This window comes from Lissotriton helveticus, chromosome 5_1 (assembly GCF_964261635.1).
Source record: "Lissotriton helveticus chromosome 5_1, aLisHel1.1, whole genome shotgun sequence".
Taxonomy (NCBI): domain Eukaryota; kingdom Metazoa; phylum Chordata; class Amphibia; order Caudata; family Salamandridae; genus Lissotriton; species Lissotriton helveticus.
Genome location: NC_136065.1, coordinates 282,668,281 through 282,688,276, shown reverse-complemented (window position 1 = coordinate 282,688,276; position 19,996 = coordinate 282,668,281). Strand labels below are relative to the sequence as shown.

The following is a 19,996-nucleotide window of genomic DNA, read 5'->3' as shown; positions in this document are numbered from 1 at the left end:
GGAAGTGTGGCTCCCAGAGGTACGTGCACGGCTTCCAGGTTGGGCGGGCTTAAAGTGGTTTAAACCACGATAGTAGTTTCACACTCACCTCCTGCCGCACTACCCCTCCCTCACCTCTCACCACCGTAGTCCTTAGGAGTTGTGCACGTGTGAGCCCTCACTCCCTCCCCCGTGATTGCGACACCGGCAGTCAGCTAAAACGCTGTTCTTCTTTCTCCCTTGCACGGCGGACGACTTGGCATCGTGGAGGACGGCTCCAGGACTCCCAGTCCCAGAAGCCACCGGGACGTGCGAAGAGCTGCAGCGGAGAAACGCCTACAGAGACTGACAGAGGAGGCGGAGACCGTGCTGCCATACTACAGAAAGACTGCACCTCGCAAACGAACATTTAAAACAATAAAACCTGCGTTACCCCGCACACCGGTCTCTGTGAGTCTGTTTGAGGGGGCGGTAGACCCGACCCCGACCCCGACCCCCCTAGACGTTCACCCCGACCCGAGGCGCCACAAGTGGTGGAGAATGCGGGCACAGTAGCCATCTGGGATACAAAGATGGAAGAGCTACTACAGCGTCTGGTGAAAGGGCAGGAGCAGCTGGGCTGGGCCATGGAACAGCAGCTTGTCACCGCCCAGGCCGACAGGGTGGCCCTACAGGAAAGCGTGGTGAAGACAATCGAGGAACTACAACCGCTGAGGACCGACCCAGCCGGGAACCCAGTGAGGGAAGTGGTAAGACAACACACCCCCACCCCCTCTGGCATCTCCTTACAAAAATACGTGGCTGGGGACGACCCGGATGCCTTCCTGATTAACTTTGAGAGAGTCGCCCTGGCGTGTGGTTGGCCATTGGAGAAGTGGCCATTCTTCATTGCCCCGCTCTTGACAGGAGAGGCCCAGGCCGCGTATCAAGTGGCCAACGGAACGGGTCAGACACCATATGCCCAGATAAAGACTATCATCCTGGATCACTTAGGGCTGGACGCAGAAGCATATCGCGCCCGCTTCCGCAAGGAGAGAGGAACACCGGGCGAAAACCCCAAAACCCTGTTTTTCCGGCTGAAAGCGGCGGCGGACAAGTGGTTGACCCCCGCCCTGAGCACTAAGGAGGCCATAATGGACAAGATCTACCTGGAGCAGTACCTGGAGGCTCTGCCGTTTGGGACCCAGCGTTGGTTACGACAACACTCCAACTTGACCACAGCCCAAGCGATGGAGATGGCCTCCACCTATTCAAGGGCGCAACCCCGGTTGCACCCGATGGAACCGGAAAAACCCACAAGACCACCGGTTCGAGTGGACCGGAAACCCAGACCTCCTCCCGGGTTTCCTGCACCCAGACCATTGAACCCCGATATGTCCACTATGAGAGGCCCTCAATGTTTTGATTGTGGCACATGGGGCCACATAGCCCGGTTTTGCCCAAAGAAGAGAACACAAGAAGAACCCATGGAGGTCGGCTACCTGCCTCGGGCTGTTCTGTTTTCCGCGGAGCTGGGTGGCGCTTATCACGTGAGTGTCCTGGTAAATGGCAGGACGGTAAAAGCCCTGTTGGACTCTGGCTGCAAGCAATCGGTGATACAGGGTAAGTTTGTGTGTGACTCCCAGGTAATGCCCGACTCATTGGTACACATTAAGTGTGTGCATGGTGACGTAAAGAGCTACCAGGTCGCCAGCGTCCCTATAGAGTTGGAAGGGGGGCGGCAGGTGGTGGTGAAGGTCGGGGTTATGGACAACCTTCCCGAGGAACTCCTACTAGGGACTGACAACCCCCACTTTCTGGACCTGATTGCGGAGAAGCTGATGAGCGGGAGGGGGGACCCAAAAACCGTGCTCGTGGCCCCTGACCCATGGGAGGGCGACCGGAGTTTCCAATTCGCACAAGCCAACGATTCTACGTTGTTGAACGCCTGGGAACAGGCCCATGCAGAACAGGACAACCCGAGCCCCCGCTACCCCCGGTTTTTGATACAGGAGGACCTGTTATACCGACAGGCGAAGGAAAACGAACCAAAACAACTATTGGTCTCGGTATGTTTCAGGGAGCAGATACTGTTCTACGCTCACACCCATCTCCTTGCAGGGCACATCGGGAGCGAGAAAACCACCCAGAACATCCTGAGGAATTTCTACTGGCCCGGGGTCTACCAAGACATCAAAACCCACTGCCAGGTCTGTGACGTGTGTCAACGCAAAAACGTACACAGACCCCCAGCAGCCCCCCTACAGCCGCTACCGATCATCGGAACCCCCTTCGAGCGGGTGGCAATGGATCTCATCGGCCCGCTCCCGAAAACGAACAGGGGAAACCAATACGCCCTGGTCATTGTGGACTACGCCACCAGATATCCAGAGGCCTTTCCCCTTATATCACCCACCTCCAAAAACATAGCCGAGAAGTTCCTGGAACTGTTCTCCCGAGTCGGCTTCCCGAAGGAGGTGCTTACTGACCAAGGCACCCCCTTCATGTCCCGCGTCATGAAAGAGGTGTGCCACCTGTTGAACATGCATCAGATCAAGACATCGATCTACCACCCACAGACGGACGGTCTTGTGGAGCGGTATAACGGGACCCTCAAGTCCATTCTGAAGAAAATGCTGACAGCCAACCAAAAAGACTGGGACCGGCTGCTTCCTCTTGCTCTCTATGTCATCAGAGGGCAAACCCAGAGCAGCCTGGGATGTTCATCCTTTGAAATGCTGTACGGAAGGCAGCCCCGGAGCCTGTTGGACATGACAAAGGAATACTGGGAGGCTGAGCCTACAAGAGACACGAAAACGCTCCTGGAGTACAGCCAAACCCTAAAAAACCAAATCGGGAAAGTACGGGAGCTGGCTTATTCGCAACTGGAGAAAAGTCAAACCAAACAAAAACACCACTACGACAAAGGAAAGAAATGGAGAAAGTTGGAAGTAAACGATTGGGCTCTAGTGTTGCTGCCATCCACATCGAAAAGGTTCCAAACGGAGTGGCAGGGACCATATCAGGTCATTGACAGCATCGGTAACACCACCTACCGACTGCGGTTATCAGGGAGAAGAAGCCAGGTGTTTCATATCAACGTCCTAAAAAAATGGCTCGGAGCCCCTCCCGTCGTGGCCTATTCACACCCGGCGAAGGACACCCAGAAGGAAAACACCCTACAACATCTTGTCATCAATGAAGAACTGTTCCCGGAGCAGCGAGAAGGGCTACACCATGTTCTTACTCGACGGGCGACCATCTTTTCCGACCTCCCGGGATCTACGAACCTGGCCGAACACCGGATCGAGACACCAAGGGGGACCATAGTCAAACAGCGTCCGTACAGAATACCGGCCGCCAAAAGGGAAGCCATAAGCAAAGAGGTGAAGGAAATGCTACGCCTGGGTGTCATCCGCCCCTCGCGGAGCGAATGGTCATCCCCGATTGTGATGGTACCCAAACCGGACGGGAGCAGCCGGTTCTGCATGGACTTCCGGGCCTTGAATGCTGTGTCTTCTTTTGACGCCTATCCTATCCCACGGATAGACGAATTAATCGAAAAATTGGGCGAAGCCCGATTCATCAGCACCCTAGATCTCACCAAGGGATACTGGCAGGTGCCACTACGGGAAGAGGATCGCAAGAAAACCGCATTCTCAACCCCGGACGGGTTGTACGAGTTCACTGTCCTCCCGTTCGGGCTGCATGGAGCACCCGCAACCTTCCAGCGGTTAATGAACGAGGTACTACGAGAACACCAGGCTTACAGCTCAGCGTACTTGGACGACATCATCATTTTTAGCCCGGACTGGGAAACACACCTCCGACACCTAGAGACCGTCCTGCTGCGATTAACCGAAGCCGGGCTCCACATCAATGCTAAGAAATCGAGGATCGGATTCCAGAAGGTGAAATACCTGGGCTACGTGTTGGGAAGGGGACTCATCGAACCCCAGAACGAAAAAGTGCGTGCCATCTCGGACACCCCCTTTCCCACCAACCTCCGCGAGATGAGGGCCTTCCTGGGGTTGGTGGGGTACTACCGGAGATTCATCCCCGCCTTTTCCGACATTGCAGCCTCCCTCACAGACACCCTGAAGAAGACCCCGAAGGTGGACTTCCTGAGACCCACACCGGAGATGAGTAAAGCGTTTTCCACGCTCAAAAAGACAATCACCTCCCGACCGGTTCTCATATCCCCCGATTTCTCCCGTCCCTTCGTGCTGCACACAGATGCCTCCGACTTCGGGATCGGGGCTGTCCTGTCGCAAGCGACGGAGGACGGACATGAGCACCCTATCCTCTTTATCAGCCGGAAATTGTTCCCCAGGGAGGTGAGGTACCCAACCATAGAAAAGGAATGTCTGGCAATTAAGTGGGCTGTAGATAAGCTGAGGTATTACCTGGAGGGTCACACATTCACACTGTACACCGATCACGCCCCGCTCCTATGGATGAGCCGCAACGCTTCCAACAACCCGAGGGTCATGAGGTGGTTCCTGTCATTACAACCCTTTTCCTTCCAAGTACTGCACCGCAGTGGGAAAGACAATGCCAATGCGGACTTTCTCTCCCGGTTTCCTCTCCCCGATCGGGAGAATCTAAGGGGGGAGGGGTGTGACAGGGTGGGTCCGGGGTGGCCTGAGTCACCTGTCTCCCCTCTTTTTGTGCAGCATACCGACGCCTGGAGGAGCGCGGAAGACTCAGACGGTCTGGATCACGAGGAGGCTGGAGAGTCCTGCTTCTTTAATTGGGCGGAGCTGGACAGAGAAGACGTCACCACATACGCCCCCTTTGAGCAGGTAAAAGCCGCCCCCGACACCACACAGGTGTGTTACACACCCGGAGGTGAAGACGGAGAGGCGGACGGTTGGAGAGGCGAGGACGAAGGCGAGAGGAGCACGAAGACGGAGGAGAGACGAGAGCAAAGGAGCGAGGGAGGCATCGGAGCAGAGCGGAGCCGGGAAAACAAAGAACATCTGAGACCCGAGGCCGAAGCAAGAGTGGGAGAACGGAGGAGAAGCGCGGAGGCGAACCCAGACGAGGAGAGGGAAGGACGCGCGGAGGGTCGACATCGGAAGGGAGAAACCGACAAGCCAGGAGGCCACCAGGAAGGCGCTTCGCCCAGCCACACTTCAACAAGGGAAGTGTGGCTCCCAGAGGTACGTGCACGGCTTCCAGGTTGGGCGGGCTAAAAGTGGTTTAAACCACGATAGTAGTTTCACACTCACCTCCTGCCGCACTACCCCTCCCTCACCTCTCACCACCGTAGTCCTTAGGAGTTGTGCACGTGTGAGCCCTCACTCCCTCCCCCGTGATTGCGACACCGGCAGTCAGCTAAAACGCTGTTCTTCTTTCTCCCTTGCACGGCGGACGACTTGGCATCGTGGAGGACGGCTCCAGGACTCCCAGTCCCAGAAGCCACCGGGACGTGCGAAGAGCTGCAGCGGAGAAACGCCTACAGAGACTGACAGAGGAGGCGGAGACCGCGCTGCCATACTACAGAAAGACTGCACCTCGCAAACGAACATTTAAAACAATAAAACCTGCGTTACCCCGCACACCGGTCTCTGTGAGTCTGTTTGAGGGGGCGGTAGACCCGACCCCGACCCCCCTAGACGTTCACCCCGACCCCGAGGCGCCACAAAACCATATTATAACTGTCACAAATGTCACTATTTTTTTGTTTGGTTCCTACCTTACACTGGGGACACTGAGCACCAAATCCTTTGTTTTGTATATTTGAATTTGACTTTAATATTTGCTATAAACCGAAGAGCTTGCAACTATAGTGTACTCAACTGCCTCTTTGTCTGAACTCTGTATAACCCATTTACATTGCCATTGTGCATTCAGATTACCCAATTCTATCCTGTTATCACAGCACCGAGACCGCCCTCATCGCAGCCACCGACGACTTCAGATCCCTGCTCGACAACGGGGAAACAGCTGCCCTCATCCTCCTGGACCTCTCTGCAGCATTCGACACAGTCTGCCACCGCACTCTAATACAGCGCCTCAGCAACATCGGAATCCAAGGGAAAGCACTGGAGTGGATCATATCGTTCCTCGCCGGAAGAACCCAGAGAGTCCGCCTCCCCCCGTTCCGATCCGCGGCCACCAAAGTCATCTGCGGCGTACCTCAAGGATCCTCGCTCAGCCCCACCCTCTTCAACGTCTACTTGAGCCCCCTCGCAGCCATCGCACGCCAACACAACCTTAACATCATCTCCTACGCCGACGACACCCAGCTGATCCTCTCCCTCACCAACGACCCTGCCAACGCCAGAGCCAGCCTACACGAGGGAATGAACGATGTCGCCGAATGGATGAAGAACAGCCGCCTGAAGCTGAACTCAGACAAGACGGAAGTCCTCATCCTGGGATCATCCCCCTCTGCCTGGGACGACTCCTGGTGGCCCCCTGCCCTGGGCACCACCCCCAAGCCATCGGACCACGCACAAAACCTGGGCTTTATCCTGGACTCCGCCCTCTCAATGACCAGACAAGTCAACGCCGTCTCGTCATCCTGTTTCAACACCCAGCATGCTTCGAAAGATCTTCCGCTGGATCCCTACCGGAACCAGGAAGACGGTCACCCAAGCACTCGTCACCAGCCGAATGGACTACGGGAACACCCTCTACCCGGGAACCACTGCCAAACTACAGAAAAGACTTCAACGTATACAGAACGCCTCCGCACGACTCATCCTGGACATCCCCCGCCACAACCACATCTCCGCCCACCTGAGAGACCTGCACTGGCTCCCCGTCAGCAAGAGGATTGTAGTACATTGTAAGTTATCTCTCTAGTCTTTGTAGAACTTACCTGCATGATATTCTGTATTCTGTATTCTATGTTTGTTTATACTGTGGATTCCATGCTGTGGCAGTTTACTGGTTGCTGCTGCAGCGGAGGGTCTGCTCTTGTTCTACTTATCATCTTGAACAAAGAACTCCTTTACTTCTACTTACTTTGCCTCTGGAGCCTATTTACTACAACTTTTTGGCGACTTGAACTCGAACCCTGCCTTTTAACGTCGAATTTAGGAGCCAAGAGCGGACCAAATCGAGGTGAATCCTTTTCGTCATTGTTTTCATTGAATTAAGTGTGGGACCTCACTAAAGACGTCTGGAGAGAATTATTTTATGAGAAATCTTCTGTTTCCGCTTCAATACATGGCAACACTACAGAATTAAGGTGACTTTTTAACTTTCCTTCCTGTCTCGTGTGCCTGTGAAGTTTGATCACTCTGCCACAGTGTTCGACTTACTTTTTACAAGTTAATGATACTTTTCTGTCTCAAGCGGATTTATTCTCTCTGCCATATTCACCTACCTCACTCCTCAAGTTCCGTCTTTCCATCGAACTGCGGTGATCTGCACTCGTCTCTGTCTTTCTACGGTCTGATGACGTCTTAGAATGTTGTGAGGGAGTTGGTGAATGCCTTCATGACGTCTGGCTCCTTGTCGAATCTTCGCGTTTGAGAACGTCCTTCAGGCTTCAGCTCTGCCTACGCGACGCAACGTGGAAAATGTATACGTACCGTCATTACGCTTTAGGAAGCCATTTTGGTTGCCCTAGTAACCAATTCACCTCCAGCAACGCAACCTTCGCCGACGATGCGCACGTCTTTTGCGCATTCATTTTAAGTCGGCGATGTGTAATTTGGATATACAGCGTCATCTGTAATTTGAATATACAGCGTTTTCTTCTCAGCGCTCTGAGGAAATCCATATCCTAGATTACATACTCCTATTTTGGACACTGCAACTGTATTTCTTCTTTCTTTCGTCAGGTACTTTATTGTGACTTCACGTTTGCTTGGTCAAGCTGACTCGTTGGAAGCGTGCCTTTTCTTAAAACGCTGTTGGGATATTTCATGCTTCTACTTTTTTTTTTTTTTTTTTTTTAAACTTTAGTCACATGTTTTTCTCCTGTCTGCATTATGTCTGATCAAGTCTCTTTACAAAATTGTACAGTTGTTTTGCCACCTAGTTTTCTTCGAATTCCAGGTCAACCTAGCATATCATGGGAGTATTGGTTTTCCATGTTCGACAATTATTTGGATGCATTAGATGCACAAGAATGCTCTGCTAAACGCAAAAAGGCTCTTCTTTTGAGTTCACTGGGTAAAGAAGGTCAGCGTGTTTTTAAATTCTTACCACAGGTTCTTCAGGCTGGTGCGCAGGCTCCTTTAGATAAATATAAGGAAGCTGTTTCTCATTTAGAAGTAAGATATTCTAAGGAAGAAAACCTTGTTATGAATAGGTTTAAGTTTTACACAAAAAGTCAGAGAGTGGGTGAGTCTATAGATGATTTTGTGTTCAGACTGCGTGAAATGTCTGTTAAGTGTAAGTTTGGTAATATGACCGACGAGTTGGTTAGAGACCAACTCATAGTTCAGTGTAACAATAAGAAAATTCAGGAGCGTTTGTGGGCAGCAAAGAATCCGAATTTACAGACAGCTATTGAATTAGCTAAGATTGTGGAACAATCTGAGGGATGTATGAAGGAGCTCGAAAAGAGGGTAATTTCAAGCGATGTTAGTGAAGTATCTTGTTATTCGTCTATGGTTTATCCACAAGATGAAGATGATCAAGAAGATATTGCCGTTGTTAAGCACAAGAAGTTTTTTAACAAAAAAACAGTTAATGCCAAAACTCAAAACCTATCTAAACCTGTCAATGCTAAGCAATGTTTAAGGTGTGGCAGTTATGATCACACTTCGGACTCGAAATTTTGTTTTGCTGCTAAACAAGAGTGTATGAAGTGTGGCAAGTTAGGGCACTATGCAAGAGTCTGTAAAAGTAAAGTTCGCTCTTCCGTGTCTTATGTGGGCGATATTCCAAGGGTCACTGATGAAGACAATAAGATCTTGGTGGTGGAGCAGGATGACTGTCTTCATGTGGAAGAGTACAAACGGAAAAATAGACCGAAAGCGTTGTTTAATATTAATGAGAAGGATGTTCATTTAATGGTGGACACTGGTTCACGCTACACCATCATTCCTAACTGTGTTTTTGTGGAGGTGTGGGGCATGGGGCCACTTATTCCAAAGGACATTTCTCCCGGTGGGTATCAGGGCGAACCTTTGGACATCCTTGGTTATTTTGAAGCTAACATCAAGTTTTCTACAAGACAAATTCATGGGAAGGTCTACAGGGCTCGACAAATCATAAAAAATGCTCTAGACCTGCAGGTCTAGTAAACTACAAAATCTCCTCGACCTAACTTAAATGAACTTGACCTCAAACTCTGAAAACTGAGCAAATGTGACAAGTTAACAAGATTTAAAAGCATTTTTATTGCTCATTTACTTTGTGAGCAATAAAGATGCCTTTAAATCTTATTATCTTGTCACATTTCGTCTGCTTTCAGAGGCAGAGGTCAAGTGTCAAGTTTGTATTCCTGCTCGCCAGAAAGGGCGAGTAGGACCTAAAAATAGCTCGTCCTTCATCAATCTCACTCGCAAATGCGAGCGGTCGAGTGAATTTTTCGAGCCCTGGTCTATGTTTCAGTATCTGGTCCTGCCATCCTGGGGTGGGTTCACCAATATGACCTTTCTATTATTGCCAATCCCCGTGCTGATCCTCAAGTTATGATTGTTGAGGACATTGAGTTGTATTCTATCTTTTCTAATTTCAAAACTGTGTTTGGTGAGAGCCTAGGCCGTCTCAAAGGCTACTCTCATAAGATTATACTTAAGAAAGACTCAATTCCTGTCCAGCACAAAGTAAGACGTATTCCCATCGTCATCAGGGATGAGGTGAAATGTCTTCTTGATGACATGTTGACTTCTGGTGTGATTGAACCTGTTGAGGCCTCTCCTTTGGTTTCGCCTATTGTCGTCACGAAAAAATCGGACGGCAAGCTCCGCTTCTGTGTGGACCTCAGGTCTCTTAATCAATGTGTTGTGGTTGATACCTTCCCTTTGCCTAACATAGCTGAGCTTGTTACCACACTCAACGGAGCCAAGTTTTTTTTCAAAACTTGATCTTAGAAATGCGTACCACCAAATTGATTTACATAAAGATTCAAAGAGTTTAACAGCCTTTATCACTCCGTGGGGGACTTATCAATTCACTCGACTCTCTTTTGGTCTCAATTCAGCAGCGAGTGTTTTTCAACGGATGGTTTCTAGCATCTTTGAGGGAGTACCAAATGTTGTTTACTTTCAGGATGACATTTTAATTTATGGTCAAACTGAAGATCAACATAATTCCACACTCAAAGTTGTTTTGGAAAAATTGTCCATTGCTGGTCTTACCTTACGTAAGGATAAACGTTTATTTGGGGTGGATCAGGTGGATTACTTGGGTTATACCATTACTCCTTCTGGCATCAAACCCAAAAAAGACTTATGTGAGGCCATCCGTTCTGCTCCTCGACCTGTTGACAAGGATCAGTTATGTTCCTTTATGGGACTGATCGAATATTATTCAAAGTTTGTCAAAAAAAATTCAGATAAGACTGTTTGCATCAGGTCTTTGCTTAAACGTGGAGTAAGTTTCATCTGGGGTGTCCAACAGCAAGAGTGTTTTGACAGCATCAAGAAAGAGATATGTGATGCTAAAGTGTTGCCTTCTTTCGATATTCATAACAAGTCCATAGTCACTGTGGATGCCAGCGCGCATGGATTGAGGGCTATGCTCTCATAGTTAAAGGGGACATCTGAGGTTACTGTTGCTTTTGCCTCAAGGACTCTTACTGAGTCTGAGAAGAACTATTCAGTCATCGAAAGGGAGGCGCTAGCCGCTTCCTGGGCAGTTGAGTATTTCCGGACCTATCTTTGGGGCATGAAATTCATTTAAAGGACCGATCACAAGCCTCTTATCAAAGTCCTTTCCCCAGGAGGGGCAGGTAAGGGTTCTGCCAGGCTTATGAAATTAGCAGCCAGGCTGCAAGAATTTCAGTACTCTGTAGAGTATATTCAAGGATGGAGGAATATTCAGGCCGACTGCCTTTCGAGATTGTCTTTAGACTGGCGCTCTTTTCATGATTCGGAAGTGCCCTTGGACATGGATGATGTGGCTGTTGCTTCGGTTGAAGACGCTGTCTTTGTTGGTGAGGGAGTTTTTTCAGCTAGTGATTGGTTGAAGGAAATGGCTATTGATCTAACTCTTCAGGAGGTAGTTAAGCTTATCAAGTTGGGTTCTAGACATGAAAGTTCTGTCTCTGTTTCTATCAGACCTTTTATTAAGGTTTTGGATGAACTCTCAGTAGTGAACAACATCTTACTTAAGGGAGAGAAATGTATACCTCCTTTTGGTTTGAGAAACAAATTGTTGGCTTTGGCACATGAGGGTCACAAGGGTCAGACTCTCACTCAACGACGCATTAAGGATCACTTTTGGGGGCCAGGCATTGATTCACAGGTTGTGGAATGGATTGAGAATTGTCCAATGTGCAGGGAGGGTGAAAAACGCCTGAAAACAGGTCCAAAAACTTATCCTGATACTCATATACAGAGTCCTGGTTTACTATGGCACACTATTTGCCTTGACTTCATTGGCCCAATGGGTGAGTTAAATGAGAGGGACAGATTCGCCATAGTGGTAGTTGATGTTTTTACGAAATGGTTGGTTGTGCACTTCACTAATGACATCACTACATCAAGTACCATCAGGTTTTTAGGGAATCCTTTCAAAGACGAGGGTTTGCCTTCAGCCATCATCACTGATAATGGTCCTCAACTTACATCTGGGGATATGCAAGTATTTTTAAAGGAATGTGGTATCTCACATCATCGTACGTCCTTATATAATCCCCAGGGTAATGCGATATGTGAGAGGGCTAACAAGGTTGTGAAGGGCATTATTCAAATGGCTTCTAGTAGTGGGTGCATTGTTAGAAAGATGGTTAATGAAATGTTGTGGGCCTACCGCACTACTCCTTTGGCAGTTGGAGATCTGTCTCCTTTTCAATTGATGAGAGGACGTGATCCCGGCTTGAAGTTGTTTCCTTCATGGATGAGAGATGTCGTTACTTTGCAAACTCAACGGGGTGTTTTTAAGGAGAAACAGGCTGAAGTTATTTCTTCTCCCCTTGCACCTGGTTCTTCTCCTTTCTCTGTGGGGGATTTGGTCAAGGTTAAGTTGGGAAGACTACAAAGGGGTTTGTCAAAATTCAAAGGTCCTTTTAAAGTCAAAAAAGTACTTAATCATTGTGTTATTCTTAACAATGGAGAGCGTTGGAACTTTAGAAGAGTTGCTCTTTATAAGAGAATGAAGTCTGCTTTGTCCATTAAAGGTTCCTCTTCTCTCTCTGAGGATAGTGGTACCACTCACTTCCCTGATTGTGAGGTTCCTTCCACGAGTGGTTTTTGTTAGCCACTCACACACCTTTGGAGCCTCCCATTCATGTTGAACTCGGTAATTCTGGGGGTGGGGATGCTCCTGCTCCTTTACAGAATGAGTCTCCTGTTCGCAATGATTTACTTGGTGCACGTTCTACTAGGTCTCGACGACCACCTGTTTATTTGCAAGATTTTGTGTGTTAAGTTTTTTTGTTTTTTTTTGGTAAAATAGAAAGGGAGAAGATGTGTAGTACATTGTAAGTTATCTCTCTAGTCTTTGTAGAACTTACCTGCATGATATTCTGTATTCTATGTTTGTTTATACTGTGGATTCCATGCTGTGGCAGTTTACTGGTTGCTGCTGCAGCGGAGGGTCTGCTCTTGTTCTACTTATCATCTTGAATAAAGAACTCCTTTACTTCTACTTACTTGGCCTCTGGAACCTATTTACTACAAGGATCACGTTCAGACTCCTCACCCACGCACACAAGGCTCTCCACGACCTGGGCCCCAAGTACCTCAACAACTGCCTCACCTTCTACACACCCTCCCGCCAGCTGCGATCGACCAGCCTCGCCCTCGCCACCGTACCACGCATCCGCAGAGCCACCGCCGGAGGAAGATCCTTCTCCTACCTAGCGGCCAAGACATGGAACTCCCTCCCCATCCACCTACGGCTGACCCAGGACCATCTCTCCTTCAGGAAGCAACTCAAGACCTGGCTCTTCGAGCAATAACGGACCCCTTCCCCCCCCCCAGTGCCTTGAGACCCTCCGGGTGAGTAGCGCGCTATACAAATTGTTCTGATTGATTGATTGATTATTGCTTCCACGAGAGCCGCTGTTTCTTGATATAAGTACGTACCCTGGTTCTTGTGAGTAAGGTTTCCCTTGTGTTTCTTAAGGTTTAACAACAGCGTCACATAAAAGAACCTATGATTTGGACACAAGCACATTTTTCTAATGATCAAAAATTTTGTTAATAGCTTAGTGGAAGTTAGCTGCTCATGTTCTGCTCCAGCATGGAGTCGTGACTCTTCCTGCTTCTTGGGTTCTGTAACTGTTCGATAAGAGACCTACTACAACACCAGCTTGAGCAGGGTTTTCGCAATACTAAATGATAATTCTAAACTGTCGGTTCTCTCAAGCCTGGCTTAGGCCTGGCTTTCGAGTGCTAAAATATGCAAGCAGGCATGCACAAATGCACACAGACTACCTGTCTGTACAGTGTTCCCCTGAAATCTGTTTATTTCTGTCCCGTGTCTGCGTCCTGCTTTTTATCAATTGTGTGGTGCTGAGGCATGGCATCCACACGTAAGTCGAATGGATTTGCTACAAGAAAGAGAATGGAGGTGGTGGACATGGAATAAGAAATAGTTTGTGTGCTAGACATACTGGCCAAACATAATAGTGTTCCTGCAGGCAGATGCCCAATCTCATATGGTGAACAGTCGCAAGTAAATTATAGCTGAAACATAAAAAATTAGGGTTGATTGCACATTTGTACACGTAATTAAATTTAACCACGTATCTGTTTACAGTTCTTGTTGTCCCTCACCCCTGAGGTTTTCTGAATATGTGCAGGGTAACAGAGGTTTGCAAGAAATTATTCATTACGCATTATCTGAGACTGAATAGCTGACATTTTGCTCCAAGCGAACTCAAATTAATCTAGTTAATGGAACCTTCGCAATGCACTGTGTCTTCCCCCCAACCCCAACCCGACATCCATCCATGCGACAAGGCCGTAATACTAAACAGGCTTATATAACTTAAAAAATGCTTGCCTGGGCCTTACCTGCTGAACTACAGCCCGACTCCTGAAGTCCTGAGTTCACAGGTCCTACTGTCCAGTCCTAGCACTACGGACAGCAACCTGCAGTGCTGTGCGCAGCAGCAGGCAACCAGGACTAGCTTGCTGCTGCCAGCACTTCAGTGATGAATCCGAGTCAACCTGCCTTGGCTCCAAAAAACATGCAGTCTGACACGAGTGACGCAGACAGTACAGATAAAATGACTTCCACTCCGATTGAAGAGGCCTCACGTTTGAGAAGCAGTCTCATGTCGAGTCTGCGCAGACTCGATTGCTTGGCTTCCCACCTGCCACACCATTTCCCAACTCGTCACAGGGAGGGGTCCCACCCACCCCCAGTAACAAGTTGGGGAAGGGTGTGGTGACAAGCTCTCCACTCTCTGATTGACGTGGAGGGTTAGCGATTCTGGCCTTGTATTTAAAACGCCCGGGGCTAACTTTACCTCCACGCCATCAGGGGGTGGAGACTGGGCCCTGAAGCTAGGTCTTTGCCGAGCTGATGACATCACAGCCTTCAGGGCTGTGAGGTTATCGGCCCTGAAAACACTTAGGCTTCTTTGGGCCCGCCAGGGGAGCAAGCATTGCAGAGTCACGTCACGTGACAATGTCCACATCAGCTTCACTGGACAATGCCGATGCCGGTGAGTGGGGCAGACAGTGACCCGTGTTCTAGTAGTAAGTAGGCCAAGACCACTACAAGATAAAATAACAAAGGAGGTATTTTTTATTAAAACAAATTCTATGTCAGGACCGGAGGCGAGGATTATGCACTACTTTCTTCACTCTTTATTAACAGCACTTTTAAAGAAGCGTAGAAAAAACACACCAATACTACAACTCCCATGAACACAGGGATTAACCATGCCCACCAACAGTCCAATCAAGGTACATTCCGACAGTCCATATATTCTAATCAGCAGCGTAGTCCTTCCTCTTTCTTCACTGCTGCCTCGTCAGTTAAGTTTGGGCTTTCTGACTTGAGTTGCCTTAGTTTTGATTAGAGCGCTTGTTGGTTTTGCGTTGTGACTGCTTTTCTTTCAGGCTTGATCTGTTTCACTCGCACTGTAGGCTTTAGCTCGAGCGCGTCAACTTCCTTTTACCGCGCAGGTGCACTAGGTGGCGCTATTTCGCTCCTCTAACGCGGTCATACGGTCACCGAAGCTGCTCTTTGCGCTCCAGTGATTCGTGTGCGCTTGTGGAGAGAGAGCGTTCATCGCTCGTGCCCCTTCTCCCCCAACCCACGCCTGACACCGCGCTGCGGTAAGACTTAAGGGCTTAGCCCCTATCGATTGTTTTCGCTATCATTTTCTGCCAGAAAGTTAGTCTTCTTACGTTCTGGGCAGGGTTTCCTGGTTTTTTGTTGCTATCTCTGCAGGGCCTGACTTAGGAGCACCGGCGAGGGGGCTGCCCTTGGTATTCACAGGCGTATATTTTCTATATTCAGTGCTCCCGCCCTCCACTATTATGCAGTCCCATAAGGACCATGATTATACGCCCTCTCAGTCCTTGGAACAGGATAAAGCCCCCCTCAGCACCTTCCTGCAGGGGTGGACAATCTGCTTTCTCAGCCCATTGCACAGGCTTTGGCCCCCCTGCAAGATAGCGTTGACAGGTTGTCTGCCCATGTCTTCAAGGGCACGGGGGTATTTGGAGACGGGGGCTGGGCCTAGTGGGGTGACTCCGTCTCGCCCACGTAAGGCTCCTAAGCGAGACGCGGGGCACATTGAAGGTTTCAGCCGGCTAACTGAGGTCTTTCTCAAGAGCGTGCGGATGCTTAAGGAAGCACTCTACCGGGAGGATGAGTTACCCAGAATTGCCTGTGACGAGGTCACCACGGATTTTGACCCCAAAGAGGGGTTCCCCGACATGGGGAGGGCGAGCTTGAGGATGATGAGGGCTCCTTGGAGGAGACGCAGGATTCAGGCGGTTTTGGCGCCCACAATCCTCCTACTCCGAGGCGGGGGACACAGAGGGTGCCCCTTCTGACATGTTTGACCCTATGGGTATCTTCAGGCCCCGCTCGACATAATGGGTCCCGGACAGGAAAGTTGCCGACTATGTGGGTAATAAGGTCAGTCAACCATTTTCTCAGGAGATCAGGGCCCGCCTCAGATCAGAATGCCCCCGTCCCTCTCTCCCTGACAAGGTCACAGCTACTCCAGAGATAGATCCAAAGTTATGCACCTTCTTTAATAAATAAATACAGGATCCCAAGAAGGGGATAGATAGGTCATGGAGGGCCTGTCAAGACAAGCTCCTTGATGTGGTCGGACCGCTGACAAAGATTATAGAACTGGCTGAACGGTCCAGGGAATCAGGTCAATCCCTTCCCATGGACGACGTGGCGGGATGGGCGGCCGCCTGTCCCACCAAGGCCTTAACAGAGCCCAGGCAAGATGGGCGCAGAGGGCGATGTTTCTTTTGGGCAACGCTAACTGCGCCCTCTCCGCAGTGCATCGCCGCTCTCTTCTGTTGAAGATAGATCCTAAGTTAGGGGAGCTCTCTTCTTCGGAGGCAGGTCCGGTGGCCCAAGGCCCCCTTTTCAGTGATCCATTCGTCAAGGAACTGGGAAAGTTCGTCGCGACGTTCTCAACTCTTGACAAGGCGTAGGCGCCGATAAAGAATATCTTCCCTGGGAAGGTTTTTCGAGGGACCAGAAGAGGCAGGTGTCGCTCTTCCGGCCGCCTGTCCCACCAAGGCCTTAACAGAGCCTAGGCAAGAAGAAACAACGGCTGGCAGGATGGCCAACAAGGAACGTTCCACCCCTCTTGTGGTGGCAAAAGCAAGAACAACTATTTGCTAGATTAGTTGAAAAACAATAGCTGTCTGAAAGTTACTCTTATTCTTATAATTCCTACACTGCCTTTTGCCCAGGTTCCTGGTATAGAAATATCATACAAGCCATCATTTTAGAACAGGAAAGTGGGAGATATAAAATAAGAAATAGGGAGAATTCAATTTGCGCATTGAATTCAATTGAAGCAGAAGCAATTTCAGGTTGGGGGGGGCAACGTAAACAAAGCCTGCTTTGGCTTTTAAAATCGTGAGTCCCCTGGTTGAATAGGGTCTGTTGGAACATATGCATACTAACCCCCAGATTCATCAACAAAGCAATTTGCGATTCCTTAATAGCGAAAAATACAGATTCGCTATTAATAGCAAAATGCTATTCATCAAGAAATCACCCAAAAAATTGCGATTTCTACGAATTCCTTAATTGCGACTCGCAAATTGCGACTCGCAATAAGGAATTTCTCCCCATTCATTCCTATGGGCCTAGAGGCCTATAGGAATGAATAAGAAGACAATCTCAATTTGCTAATCGCAATTAGCGATTCGCAAATTGAGATTGCGATTTCAAGGGTGCAGGGGTGTCCAAAGGACACCCTGTTGCACCCCTGAAATTGATGTGTGCACATATGTTGCACACACACATGCCCTTAGGGCATGTGTGTGCGCAACATGAAACTTTGAAAAATGCACTTTAGTGCATTTTTCAAAGTTTTTGCTATTTACCACGTAGTTAGACTTCGCTGTAAATAGCGGCCCCAGATTGCGAATTCGCAATTTTTAAAAGGTTCATGAATTGCATTTAAGGAATCTCAATTTGAGATTCTTTAAATGCAATTAATCGCAATTTAGCGATTTCTAGAATTGCGATTTTTGCATTTGGGATGATGAATCCCAAATGCAAATATAGCGCTCGCAAAGGGCCAGATTCTCAGAATCTGGCCCTTTGCGAGATGATTTTACTTTGATGAATCTGGCCGATAGACTCTAGACTACCATGTACGAAGCGAAATCGCTGATTGGCCCACTTGGCAATTAAAATAGTTCCAGGAAATGGCTGAGCACTTTTTTTACTTACAAATTTACAATTAATACCAGGGATCATATATGAATTGAGATTTTGTATTTCGGAAATGACTTTAACCCCATCTGCTCGTGCACTACTCTCTGATGATCATTCAAGATCACTTTATGTGGCACCGATACTTTTATCAACAATTAAGCTTCGAGTTCACTACAATTCGGGGATGTTGGCGCTGCCAGCATTCAGCCTCTAATTAAGGATCGAGTGATTCGCAGGTCTTGGGCAGAGGGGCACAACTGTGTCCCTGTCCGGAAAGACCTCCCCATTTCAAGTTCGAAACTTCCGGTCAGGGGGAAACTGGCTTTCCCATACCTGTCAGGGGTGTGGCTTCTGAGAGGCGTATGTCTGCTGACGTGTTACCTCTCAGTGAGGAAGCCGCTTTCCATCCTAAATTATGGTGGGTTGGGTCAACACTGACTATCCATAAACAAGGGGGTGGGAGAGCGTTCTGACAGTAGCAAGACGGAACAGCAGCAGAAAACGTCCTGGCCGTTGCAAAGAAGGACTAGTGCTTCCTACCTCTCGGAGTGGAGAGGTTTCCCTCTTGTGCTGCAAAAGCCGACAGGTCGCCAGTGAAATGACGCTGCGTACTTTCACTTTCTCTTTTCCAGTGTGATACAGGGATCGCCACTCTTTTTTTCCAGGCTTTTTTCAAAACAAGCCCAAGCTCCTGTCAAAAGGCCGCTTACTAACTACTGCGTACATAACGAGGGTAGAAAGCTAAACAAAAAAGCATACATAGATGGATCTTGAAAATGTGCTTATCTGTGTGTATATATATATGGCGTACCTTCAATAAAAGAAAGTCGGCTAAGAAATATTACTTTGCATTTCACGAGTCCACCAAGTGCACTACGAAATATGATACCATTTCTGGATTTTCAGCTAATCTTGCATTGAAGGGCTTGTACTTTTGTTTCTAACGTTACTAGCTCCAAACCCTGTCTACAAGGTGCTGTCGGCAGGGCCGTCCTTGAGCATGGGCAAGCTTGTCAACCGATTAGAGGCTGGCCCTGGCTGTTAGGTAAAATGCCTTAATAGGCCTCAGTGTTATAGATGCAATGGAGCCACTAGACAACTAAGTTTCAAAATGTCACAAAGTCGTCGGGCCTACCTCGATAACCGCCTGTTATATTCATAAAGCCTAAACTAAAATCTCTGATTTAGAGCACCACGACTAAATTACATGTGAGGGTATCCAGCCGCTGGGTACTTGCTGGGATCATTCGAAGAGCCAAATCTTGAGCCCTTTATGAATTCATGGAGAGAACTCCTGGAAGAGCCAAAACCCTTATATAATCACTATACATGCTGTAGTATCCTTGCACCTTGTTCATAATATATACATGCGTTCTCCACCTCTAGCCCAGTCTGTAGAATGCTGCAGTTATGATGCACATAAGAATGTTGGGAATCTGTGGGCCAAGGCCTTTAGTTGAGATTGGGCTTATGCGCATCATACCTCTACCATTCTACAGACTGGGCTAGTAGTGGAGAAAGCATGTATATAATATGAACATGGTGCAAGGATACTACACATGCATGTACTCACAAAGGATGATGAACCCTTACCTAAATAGCATTTTATACTTCATAAGTGGGTTCTACATCTAACACTTGGAAGCTTCCGTAGGTACTACTGTTCACTGGTTGTAGAGTTCCCTAGTTATGGGTTCCCTAGTTTGGGTGAGGTTAAGTCCCTTAAGTCATCATTTACATTCTCCGTTTGTTAAACTCTCAAATTGTGGTTGAGCTAAAAATGGCTTATTTCCCTTATCTCCTCCCACAGTATTAAAACAGAAGATAGAGGTACTGATCCTGCTTCTTTTTCCATTAACATGTTTTGGCATGCATATATTGTCCCTCTGGGGAGAGGAACTTACTTCAGGACTATAGAATTTCTACACAAGAGATGGACAAAAAGGAGAGAACCAGAAACAGAAAACAAAAGTATTCTTGTGGACCTAGAGATTTTAGCAAAGGTGTTTATCCTACACAATTAAGAGCTTTTTGACAAGAAGCCCCCGTCTTTGCAAGACACAACAATAAA

At 48.4% G+C, this 19,996-nt stretch overlaps 1 protein-coding gene across 1 annotated transcript in view; it reads right to left on the bottom strand.

Annotated features, from left to right (window-relative positions):
• LOC144754442 (F-box only protein 44-like) overlaps positions 1-18,583 on the bottom strand; it is a 236,982-nt gene extending 218,399 nt beyond the window's left edge. Inside the window, exon 1 of the mRNA XM_078642218.1 lies at positions 18,466-18,583. The gene's annotated coding sequence lies outside the window, so the exon portion shown is untranslated. The remainder of the gene's footprint in view (positions 1-18,465) is intronic.
• Positions 18,584-19,996: the final 1,413 nt, after the last annotated feature.